The sequence below is a fragment of the Protopterus annectens genome, chromosome 3.part1, assembly GCF_019279795.1.
Source record: "Protopterus annectens isolate FY-2018-M chromosome 3.part1, PAN1.0, whole genome shotgun sequence".
Lineage (NCBI taxonomy): Eukaryota > Metazoa > Chordata > Ceratodontiformes > Protopteridae > Protopterus > Protopterus annectens.
Genome location: NC_056732.1, coordinates 1,067,120,510 through 1,067,132,797, shown reverse-complemented (window position 1 = coordinate 1,067,132,797; position 12,288 = coordinate 1,067,120,510). Strand labels below are relative to the sequence as shown.

Below are 12,288 nucleotides of genomic sequence, written 5' to 3'. Positions count from 1 at the left end.
ATGATTGTAACTTTGTCTGATGAAGTTGGGACATGGATCCCTTTGAAAGCGCTGAATAAAAAGTTTTTTATTCATAAGCTGGCTTGTGATTGAAGAGGTACCGACATTTTTATACGCTTGCTGTCTTGGTTTTGAAGAGTGTCCAATCCACCTATAGCATTTCTTTGGAATGTGGGAGGAAACCAGAGCACCCGGAGGAAACCCACATGACCACAGTGAGGACATGCAGACTCCAGACAGAAGGCACCCCAGTCGAGGATCGAACCGGAGAACCTCTTGCTGTGAGGTGACAATGCTAACCTCTGCACCACCGTGGCCGCTGTTTCTAATGTTCTCATTTAATACTTCCTACCAACATAGCAGATGCTTATTTGTGGATGACTAACTTACTTACAGGTAACTTTTCCCTGCTTCAGGAAAAAAAAAGAATATAGAAATTTATCAGAATGTACTAAAAAGCAGTGGTCTTTGTCTAAAATAAGTACAGTGTTAATTTTCAACAAAAGGAATTTCAGCTTTAGTCATCAGATGAACCAATAAGCAATCAAGAAAAATGGCTTCAAAATCCAAACATTAATATACAACAAAGAATGAAGCTGTCACAGAAATTATATAGCCTCTTTTTCTAGATGACAAATATTACTAATATAATAAATAAAGTAAAAAGCCAGTCTTGGAAATGCTAATGTAAAACCATGTCACTTAGCACTTTGCTAGTGCTTCAAGGAGTGTTAAAAACAGTGTCAGAACATGATCTCCAAATACATCGTAACCAATAACTTCAAGCCATTATCTGAAAACTACATTCATTTAAAAGGACCAATAAAAAGGACTAAACTTATTAAATACAATTAGGCACAATAATCACAGAAGGCTTTTCCACTTTAACAGCAGCATTCAAGTCCGTTTATATAACACTTTCTGCTTACAATCTTAAGCCTTTCTACCTCATTCCAAACCTTGTTCTAACACAGCTGTTTGTAAAAATGATACAAAAACATAAAGGAGATAGCTGGCACATAGCACTCCAAACCTTGTTCTAACACAGCTGTTTGTAAAAATGATACAAAAACATAAAGGAGATAGCTGGCACATAGCACTCCAAACCTTGTTCTAACACAGCTGTTTGTAAAAATGATACAAAAACATAAAGGAGATAGCTGGCACATAGCACTCCAAACCTTGTTCTAACACAGCTGTTTGTAAAAATGATACAAAAACATAAAGGAGATAGCTGGCACATAGCACTGATAATGGGCACCAGCAGCAATCTGCTTACCAGTCCAGAGGACAGCAAGGGTCGATGGAAGGAATACCTCAAAGAAGCCTCTGAATGAAGAAAACCCTGCAAAAGCTGCAATACCACATGCACAGAAGTTGCAATACCACATGCACAGAAGTTGTAATATCACATGCACAATCTACAATAAAATAGGAAGATGAACCCACTGCAGATGGAGTATGACGTGCACTAGGGAAGATGCAAGCAGAGAAAGCAGCAGATTCAGATAAGTGATGGCAGATGTCACCAAGATGTTGGGTGCATTAGGAAAGAAATGACAACTAAGGGTACTCATCATGGTATGGAAATAGTGGTGCATTCCAGATAACTGGAGAATAGGCATTCTAGTGCCAGTGTACAGGAAAAAGGGGGGATTTTCACAACTGCAAATTGTACAGAGTTATCTAACTTCTGCCACACTGCATGAAAGATGTGGTGTTGAGTTAATGTATACACAGAGTGGTAGGAAGTAAAATGGGAGAGATGAACAGCTTAGATTTACATCAGGATGCACTATAATAGACCAGATGCTTTTAATGAGATAGGAAAGAGTCAAAATGGGTATTTCTAGATTTATAAAAACTGTCTGACAAGGTCCTAAGAAAGCTGATGTGGGTAGTTCCTTGATGGTTTAAAGTCCTGGAAACAATGGTAGAATTAGTGTAGGTTTTCTACAGAGACTCAATGACAAAAATGCAAACAATGTTTGGACTCACAGAGGGGGTTTCCAGTTGGAGCGGGTGGACATCAGGGCTCAGTTCTGAGCCCATTCCTGTTCCTAGTGGTGACAGACTACATCAGCAAACAGGTTAGGGGTGACAGATCAAAAAAGTTGCTTCATGCAAACAATGTGGGCCTACAAGCAGACTCTGACCAGGAACTTCAGCTAATGATAGGGGACTTGAATGCAAAACTGAAGGCACATATGATGAAACTGCATACAGGCTAGACAGTTGTCATGGCAGTAATAGAGGAAATCAGAAGCAGCTTAAAACTGAGATTGAAGGGAAAATAGTGACACAAGTTAACATCTTCAGGTATCTGGAAGACGTGGTTGAAAATAAGGGAGGTCAGACTGAGGAGTTCAAATCTAGAATCATAGGTGCCGTAGCCACCTGGCACAAAGTGCCAGGGTTAAGAATATTGAGAAACTGGAACCTGTGTTCTGAGAGACAGCCTTACAAGACTATCTGCAAATATACAGAGCTGAGTATAGTTTTCTTTATTATAGAGTTTGTTGCTTAGATATCTGTTGTCTCACTGTTCTGAGAGTCTGATCTGCAAATATACAGAGCTGAATATACTTTTTTTGGTTTTATAGTTTATACTATTAGTGGTTGCTCAAATCTCTGCTGAAACTGTCTTCCCCACCCCCCCTCCCTGTTTTTGGTTTGTAGTTTAAATTTGGTGGCTTTTGCAGTGCCCGCCCCACTGTTGATTTGATCTAGGACACTCCCCCAGTCCCATCTCTTTACCGCATTCTACCTAATAAACCCTTTCTGCACTTGCTTTTAGTCCTTTTTAATTTAATTGCATTTTTCAAACTGTGTGTGGTCTAATATTGCTACATACTCAAGTGTGCTAGCTTGCACTGCATGTGAATTGTTTTTACTACTGTTTTTGCTACTTTTCTGTAAAATAAAAAAAAAAAAAAAAACCTGTAAGCCTGTTTCCTACCTTTCCTGTAACTAGTGTTCCAGATACAGATTTGCTATATCCAGGACTGTTTGTAAGCTTCTGAGCCCCCCAAGCCTTTCTGTGTTGGAGGGAAGCCTTCTAGCTTATCAGTGGGAGTGGTAAGCATTAGGTAACCTGTCTACCACATAAGGAGTGGTTCTGGCCCAGAATTTGTAATTATTGGCCGTTTGGGCAATCATCTCTCTCAACTTTCTGATTTGAAAGCCTGCATTTGCACTTGTTTCTGTCCTGTAACTCGTCTAGTGCAGATACAGATTCTTAGTTTTAGCACTTAAATTTGCTTATTCATACTCAGCACTTGTTCAGAACTTGTAAGCACTAAATAAGCTACTAATTACTATAGCACTCAATCTTCCTCATTACCTAAAGGAAAACAGTTTTTGTACTTACATTTCTCACTGGCGTTGAGAAAAACAGCTCTTGTACTCACTTTCCTCACTTATCTAGAGAAAAATAGTTTTTTATTCAGGCATGTCCAAGGGTCAGCTCCCAGTGTTCTCCCCTGTCTATCTGATGAATCTGGGCATCTTGAAGCATTGTAGAAATTGCCTCATGTACACAGACAACCCTCTCCTCCTACCACCCAACACTACAACATGTGAGAGATGCACTTATCAAGCCAAACTGGAGGTAAAGCTCTCACCAACCAAGACTGAACCTGACAGTCATGAGGAGAAGGTAAACATTTGCACCACACCACACTCAGATAGTCTCACTACGTCTACACCACCAAAATCCACACATAGAAACTCAAAAACATTCGCGGAGGCTCTCAATAATAATCTGCCTAAGCAACAGAGACCTCCAAAGCAGAAACACAAGCAACCTCCATCCCCCAACACAACCCAAATGACACACAGCCCAAAGATTCAGTGTACCACTCAAACACAGCCAATAAGGCAAAACGACATACCCAACATACTAGTCATAGGTGACTCTATAGTCAGGCACACTGATGTCCCACTCACCAGGCTAAACAAGGAGAAGGTTACTGTCAGCTGCCTGTCGGGTGCCAGGATCTGCCACATAACCCACGCACTCAGGTCACTCCACAACAAGTACAAATATGATTCTGTCATTGTCCATGTTGGTGTGAATAACCTGAGACGTACCTCCCTGGACTACATGAAAAGAGACATGGAAGAGCTCTGCGATCTTGTAGCCCAGGCAGGTATGACCCTAGCCCTGAGTAGCATTCTGTCATCGCCCAGAATGATACCGCAGTACAAGGACAAAATGATTGATTTCAACAATTTGCTAAGCTTCTAGTGTCATTCAAAGAGGATCCAGTATCTGTCTGCTTGGGATGACATGGTCGACAGACCACGATGCTTTGCCACAGATGGCCTGCACCTGTCGCCCCTAGGATTCTGGATACTGGCTAAGGCTCTTGCTGCCCCTATAGTGCCTTTTTTAGGCAGGGTTCAAGTAACAAATTCACCACCATAACAGGAACAGGTAAGCAAAAACTGAGAGTAATGCTACTCAATGCTAGAAGTCTAAATTTCAAAATGCACTCACTCGAAGCACTCCTTAAAATGGAAAACATTGATATCTGTGCAGTGACTGAGACCTGGTTCAAGGCTCCAGAGAGCACCCCTGCACTACCAGGCTATAACTCATACCACACTTTTCGGCCATCTAACCTGGACCGAAACACCAAAGGTGGGGGGGGTGTCCATATTCATTAAGGATATCCACACCTCCAGGCTAGTTGCTCAGCATAATGCATCCAAGGTTATCCACGTGCAACTAACTCTTGGCAAAACTGCAATCCAAATTGTAGCTTGCTACAGATCCCCCACCATGCCCCAGGATTCCCACTCCTCTTTTCTTGATGTACTGGAAAATATTAGGGTTCAACCAAACACCCTAATAATGGGCGACTTCAACTACCCCACCATTAACTGGCAAAACTACTCGTGTACTAACTCCTTAGCGCAACGCTTTCTGGAATTCATAAACTCCAATGCCCTAGATCAACTTATCCACACCCCCACCAGGGGCACCATTATCCTAGATCTAGTCATTACCAACATGAGTGACCAGTGTTCCACACCTGAAGTCAACTCCTCGTTGGTCCGATCCGACCATAAGCTAATCACCATCGATATCCACATCCCACCCCCACCCCCCATTAAGGAAACCACAGTAAGAAATTTCTTCAAAGCCAACTTCATGCTTCTTAAGACAGAAGTGGTGAACTTCATGACATCCATGCAGATGGACAATACAGTTACAACTGCTGAATCCTACACAAATGCACTCTATAAGCACTTACATGAGTGCATGGATCGTGCTATCCCAAACAGAACCAAGATGCTATCCTCCAAAAAAAGGAAGCCAATCTTTATTTATTTATTTTATTTATCATTTGTTGACAGGGAAAGTCCAACTAGGTTCCACAGAGCCTGTTTTCAGTGGAGGCCCGGGGAGAAATGCTCCAGATGCATGTCTTTGGAATGTGGACTTTGAAAATAAGAAAATCTGGTGGTCCCCTGCCATAAACAAACTGTACAACAGAAGGAAGAAACTGTTGCAAAAGAGAGTAAAATCCCATGAGTGGAGGAGCTCCCTGGTCAGCCTCAGTAAGAAGCTGAGATCCCTTATAAGATCCTCCAAAGCTAGCTACGAAAATAAAATTGCCACTAATTCCAAGGACAACCACAAAGCATTCTATAGCTATCTGCTCTGAGTTACAGGACAAAGGCATGAAATTTACAGAACCAACTGATATTGCCAACATCCTGGCAGATAGATTCAGTGCTAACTTTACTCCCCCCCCCCCCACCCCCTAAAGGGCCCATATCTATACAGGAAGAATGCAGAGTCCCTGTAATCACAACTATGCAGGTGAAAGTTGCACTCTCTAAAGCCAAAAACACAGCATCCATGGGACTGGACAACATCCAAGGCTGCATTTTACATGAACTTCAGAATGAACTGGCTCCCCACTTAAGCACCATGTTCAATAATAGCCTCGCATCAGGCTTTGTGTCCACTGAATGGCGCACAGCAACAGTTATCCCATTCCACAAAGGGGGAGCCACCACTGATCCCAGGAACTATAGACCTATTAGCCTGACGAGCCTGGTCTGCAAAGCCATGGAATGTATCAACATGGAACTCATAAACAAAGACATTGGTAACCTCCAAACTCTGGATCCCACCCAGTTCGGGTTTGTGAAAGGCAGATCATGCCTCCTGAACCTGATCAACTTCTTTGAGACAGTCACCAAGGCCGTAGATGAGGGTAAAGTGGTTCACACAGCCTATCTTGACCTCGCCAAGGCTTTCGACACCATCCTCCATTCTGGAATTATAGCTAAACTCAATAAACTAGGCATAAATCCCTATGTCACAAGATGGCTTGCCAACTGGCTCACTGACAGAACCCACACTGTAAAAGTTGCAGACTCCAAATCTGACCTCAAACCAGTGACAAGTGGAGTACCACAGGGTTCTGTCCTGGGACCGCTCCTGTTTGATATCTACTTCTCTGAAGTACAGGCTAACACAGAAGGCCTCTGGCTAATGAAGTTCGCAGATGACTGCAAACTAGGAGCCATAGTCAAGTCCCCAAATGATGTGAACATCCTACAGAAGGGCCTCTCTGAGACAGATGCCTGGTGTCAGAGCCATGGCCTCAAGCTCAATGCCAAAAAGTGCAGTGTCATCCCCTTTGGTAAAAACTCTGTACCCATGAACTACCACATAGGCAGCAATCTACTTAACACCGAATGCGTGATAAGAGACCTTGGGACCCAGGTGGACAGTCGTCTCTCCTTTGATAGTCACATCGCCACAGTAGTCAAGAAGTCCTTCTACGTGGCACACCTCATCATAAAAGGGTTCTCGTCCAGGAAAAAAAAGAGGTCATCATTACCCTCTACTCATCACTCATTAGACCCATTATAGAGTACAACTCCCTTTTTGGAATGTGCATCGCAAGACATCTGCAGCAGCTGGAAAGGCCACAGAAGTACCTCACAAAGAGGATTACTGGACTCAAACAAATGCCCTACACTGACCGCCTCAAAAAACTCCAGCTTTACTCCATAGCATATCGCCTACTCAGAGGTGATCTCTGCCTAACATATAAAGCTATGTCAAACCCAGAGCTGTTGGACATGCTACACCTAAAGAAATCCCAATCCCTCCGAGCTACACGCTCTAGGGACCTAAACCTTGTCACCACAATAAACAGAACATGCTGGAGGGATAGATTCCTATCCCAGAGACTTTCCATACTCTGGAACAGGCTACCCATCTATGTCAAGCAAAGTTCTTCATTAGCACTCTTCAAGAAAAATCTTGATGAGTGGATGGGAAATAGGAAATACACCCCGGGGATCACTTCCGTGTCTCTGCTCATCAGTGGCACAGGAAAATAACTTTCTTGGGTGGTGTAAGCCAGGGAACCTTGTTGGCTAGGCTTGCATAGGCCCTTGAGCCAATAGCCTAGTACCTACCTATGAACCTAAGAGATATATGCAAAAGAATTTGAAAAGTGTGTGCTTCTTTTGTCTTTTCCCTGTTAGGGGTCGCCACAGCAGAACTCCGGTCCACTAATGATTGGCAGTAGATTTTTACAGTGCTGAGGTGCCAGCTCGATGCCCAACCTTTAACGAAGGCATGCCCATTCTGCACGTCATTCAAACGCCACTCGACTGCGGGGAGGACATAAAGACTCCACACAGAAGGCGCTCCAGCTGAGAATCGAACGGGAGAACCTCTTGCTGTGAGGCAACAATGCTACCGCTGCACCACCACCCTTTTGAAAAGTAAAGTGTACAAATCAGTGGCACAGAAACCTAGGCAGTAAAGGCAGAGCAGCTGAAGAAGCTTAAGGTGATGAATGAGGAGCCTGAGATGGGTAGTAGGATACACACTGTGGAAAAGGCAAAGAAATGAGAGCATCCAAGCAGAAGTTAAATTAGCCTCAGTTACAGAGATGACAAGGATTAAAGATTATGGTGGTTCAGTCACATGTCCAGGAAAGCAGAAGACAATTTGTTAAAGCAGACTATTTACTTATTTATTTATTGACATTTGTTGACCAGGAAAAGTCCAGTGGGTCAGAAACCCATTTTCAGTGGAGGCTTGGGGAGAAAAACTCCACAAGTGTTACAAGTAAAAATGAATATACATAAGTAAAACAAACATTACATGTATAAAAGGAAAACATATTCAATACAATTCAGCTAAGAGTTTACATTATTAGGCTATAGGAGACAATAAGTACAAGTTGAGAAGATACATATGTAGAACAGTATAGATATGCAACAATACCACCTGAACTGTGTGCTAATGAAAAAAAATTGAATAGCTAGGTAAGAAAAAATGAAGTTATACAACTGGTTATTATACATTGCACAATAGAAGGATTTGTTCAGCATTCTAGTGCCTGGGGACTAGGGAGAGGCAAAAGTGAATGAGGATGTCTAGCCGAAACACAGATGGACTGCTGGATGGAAGACCTGAAACAGGAAGCATGACTGTGGAAGATGGTATTAGAGTGGCTCTGAAATGAGTGACATGGCAACAACCGATGAGACACCCTGACCCCATAGAAAACTGGAAAAAGGGGCACTGAAGATGGTGATTATGATGAATGGATGCCACATATGTTTTTAGTTACTGGCTTTTCAAACCTTCTGTGCCTAATGTCTCTGAGTGATTGTTGCTTGCCTGCCATAATTTAGGCCACAGGGACAAATTATCACATATATCCCTCTATCCATGAAACGTGTATCTCTGCTGAACACAAACTTTCTTCCCAATTATATACTCAGATTGATTGCAATGTAACAAATTAATGAAACAAGAAACACAGAAGTAAGTTTCACTGTTAATTCCAAAATGTCTTGGATTATCTTTATTTATTATTATTAGTATTTATCAAATACTGTTTCAGATTCTTGTTTCATATGAAACATGTAGGGCTTAATTTTGCATCAGCGTCTCAAAATCATTTCCATGGTTGCCTGTTTGGAATTGTTGAAAGAACACAGACTTTGGGAGATAATTTTCAACAACCACAGGTTCAACCCACCCTTATGATTTGAAAGGTGGGTCCTGAAAATAATGCCCTATACATTCATTATGATTTACAGGAAAGGAAAGGACAACACTTCAGATTTTGTCTGGGAGTTAGTATAGACGATTAAGACTCTGAGCTGTTAATGAGCTTTTTCATCTAGTCAGAGGTACATGGCTTAATTACTTCCAACTCCATTTTGTACAGCATAAAAAATGTTGTAATGGTGAATGAAATTCATAATATCTTTGAAAAGAAAAAAGTGTGCATATAAATATACAGAAAACAAAGAATCTGTTTGACAAGGAAGTGGAAGAAAATGAGTCAGCAGAATGCAATAATGGGATATGGGCAGATGGAAAACTAGTTGCTGAAAATAAGTCAGGCTAGGTGTATGCTGAAGATAGGAATGGATGTGCAGCTTAACAAATATTTCTTTTCACATGCCTTATTACATCTTTCCTTACTGAACAAAGATATAAAACACAATATAATGTATTATAAGGTATTTTTTTGGGTTACAGAATAACAGACACAATCCAGTAAGATATTGTAATACATATAAAATGAAATGAGATGGCAGACTCTGCTGTGTTTCATTTTTGTTTTAAAGAAAGACGAAGGAAGTAATTCAGAAATGATAAAATTAAGGGAGAAGAAAGAAGAGTGGTGGGTAGATGAGTGTAAAAGGAATTATAACATTCTAATAGTATAAAACAAAGAATTAAGATAAAAATATTTTGAAAATAAAAGCATAGGGCATGAATATGAATTTGAAAATGAGGTAGGAAAGCTATGCTATCAAAGATTATGGAGAGACATTTTTTATGCAGAAGCATAGGTGACAGTTTACACTCTGAATTATCTGTGTTCTTTAGGAAAAAATACCACTAAAACAAACATGAAACACAGGCCATCAGCAAAGAAGAAATGAGCCGGAAATGAGAGTAAAGGTTACTGAAAGCATGTGAAGTTTAATGTTTGTAATGTTTGCTTTGTCAAAACTGCAAGGAATGAATGTGAGATGTTTGCATAACCTTCACACACACACACACACACACACACACACACATATTATATATATATATATATATATATATATATATATATATATATATATATATATATATATATATATATATATAAAATTAATTAAAACATGACTTTGGTTATTGAAAAGATTAAGATATAGAAAATGAATTATAGGTTCATAGGCAGATACTAGGCTATCTGCTCTAGGGCATTTATAAGCCTAGCCAGAGTGTATTTGGCTTCTGCCTCCCTATTAGATTAGCCTACTGTGCCTCTGTAAAGTAGGTCACAGAAGGTACCCTTTTAAGATTAGTTTACTATGCCTCTGTCTAGCAGGGACACAGGAGAGATCCCAGGGGTGAATTTGCGATTTCCCATCCACGCGTCCAAATTTCGCTTGAAGAGGGTCAGCGAGAGGCTACTTCTAACATGAACTGGGATTCTATTCCAGAGTGAGGGGAACCTCTGGGAAATGAATCTGTCCCTCCAGCATGTCCTATTTATTTTTGTGCTGAGGTTTAGGTCCCTGGAGCGTGTAGCTCTAAGGGACTTGGATTTTTTGAGGTGGAGCATGTCCATTAATTCTGGGTTTGACATGGCTTTGTACGTCAGGCATAGATCGCCTCTGAGTAGGCGGTAAGCAACTGAGTAGAGCTGGAGTTTCTTTAGTTGAGCTGCATAGGACATCTGTTTGTAGCCCATGATCCTCTTGGTGAGGTACTTTGGGGTCTCTCCAGTTGCTGCAAGTGTCGGGTAAGGTACATCCCAAAAGGGGCATTGTATTCAATTATGGGCCTGATGAGTGACAAGTAGAGGGGCACAATGACCTCTCTTGATCTAGATGCGAACCCTTTCGTGATAAGGTGGGCTATATAGAAGGTCTTTCTAACCACTTTGGCAACGTGATTATCAAAGGAGAGATTACTATCTGTGTACATAAGGCAATTGTAACATTGCCTCAAAATTCCCAGATTCACCAGCTGGACTGGAGAGTAACCTTGAAACTGACCCTTGGACATACCAGATTAGCATAGGGAACTGTTTTTTTTTTACTGATCAGATTAGGGAAGGGAACTGATTTTTCACTTGATCAGGAAGGACCAATCGGGAGTCTAATACTTATGAGAAGTCAAGGAGGGTGTAGTGCTTTAGTTAGTTAGTGTTTCCTTATAAGAGCTGAGCAAGTGCAGGGCTTTAGAAAGAGAACAGAGTGATTACTTTGAGAGTTTGAACAGTTCTAAGGGGAAAAAGTGAAGAGCAGACTTTGTGGAGCCTGGAATAGTTTAAACCTGTTTAGGTGACGCTGCTCAGTGCGCAAAACCGCGCAAAAAGAGAGTTGTAGGGTTTTAAGAGAGAGATATCAAGGAGTTTAGAACTGACCCAAAATGGCCAATAAAACTACAGCTTCTAGGTAGTAACCACTCCTCCAGGGACAGGCAGGCTGTTCAGTGTTAACCACTCCCACTGGTGAACACAGAGACTTCCCTTTAGCCCAAGCAAGCACTGGCCTTCTAGAAACTTCCAAACAGTTCAGAACAGCAAATCTGTAACTGAACTTTCTTAACTTTCAGAAAGTGGGGAAAAAAGCAAGATTTTTTTTTTTTTTTTTTTTGTAATTTAAAGGTAGCAGAGATACACAAGCAGCAAAATAATCACAACAGTGCAATAAATGAGCCCACACTTGAGTGCTAGGCCAAAATCAGGTAAAATGCAGTTTTTAGACAAAAATAAAACGATTTTAAATTAAGTGTAACACAGGAAATGCAGTAAACAGGCTATAGATGTGTTCCAAGTACTGTTACTGTTACAGATATAAACTTTGGCAAGCCGGAAAATGCCAAAAATTAGGCGGCAAAGCAGTAAAACTTAACAAAAAATCAGAAGAAAATACTTAAAATCACAAAAGTGGCTCCTTTTCTTCTCTCAGCGTTTTCTCCTCTTGGTAGGTGCTTCAACAACAACTAGCAAGCCTGAAAAGATACCAAAACCATGAGGCAGCCTGGTTTTAACACAGAGAGATCAAGGAGTTTAGAATTGACCCAAAATGGCCAATAAAACTACAGCTTCTAGGTAGTAACCACTCCTCCAGGGACAGGCAGGCTGTTCAGTGTTAACCACTCCCACTGGTGAGCACAGAGACTTCTCTTTAGCCCAAGCAAGCATTGGCCTTCTAGAAACTTCCAAACAGTTCAGAACAGCAAATCTGTAACTGAACTTTCTTAACTTTCAGAAAGTG

General features: G+C 41.2%; 1 protein-coding gene across 1 annotated transcript in view; it reads right to left on the bottom strand.

The window, feature by feature from the left end:
• The window catches only part of LOC122798352, a 138,695-nt gene that overhangs the window by 76,550 nt on the left and 49,857 nt on the right, over nucleotides 1-12,288 (bottom strand). The window lies entirely within an intron of this gene.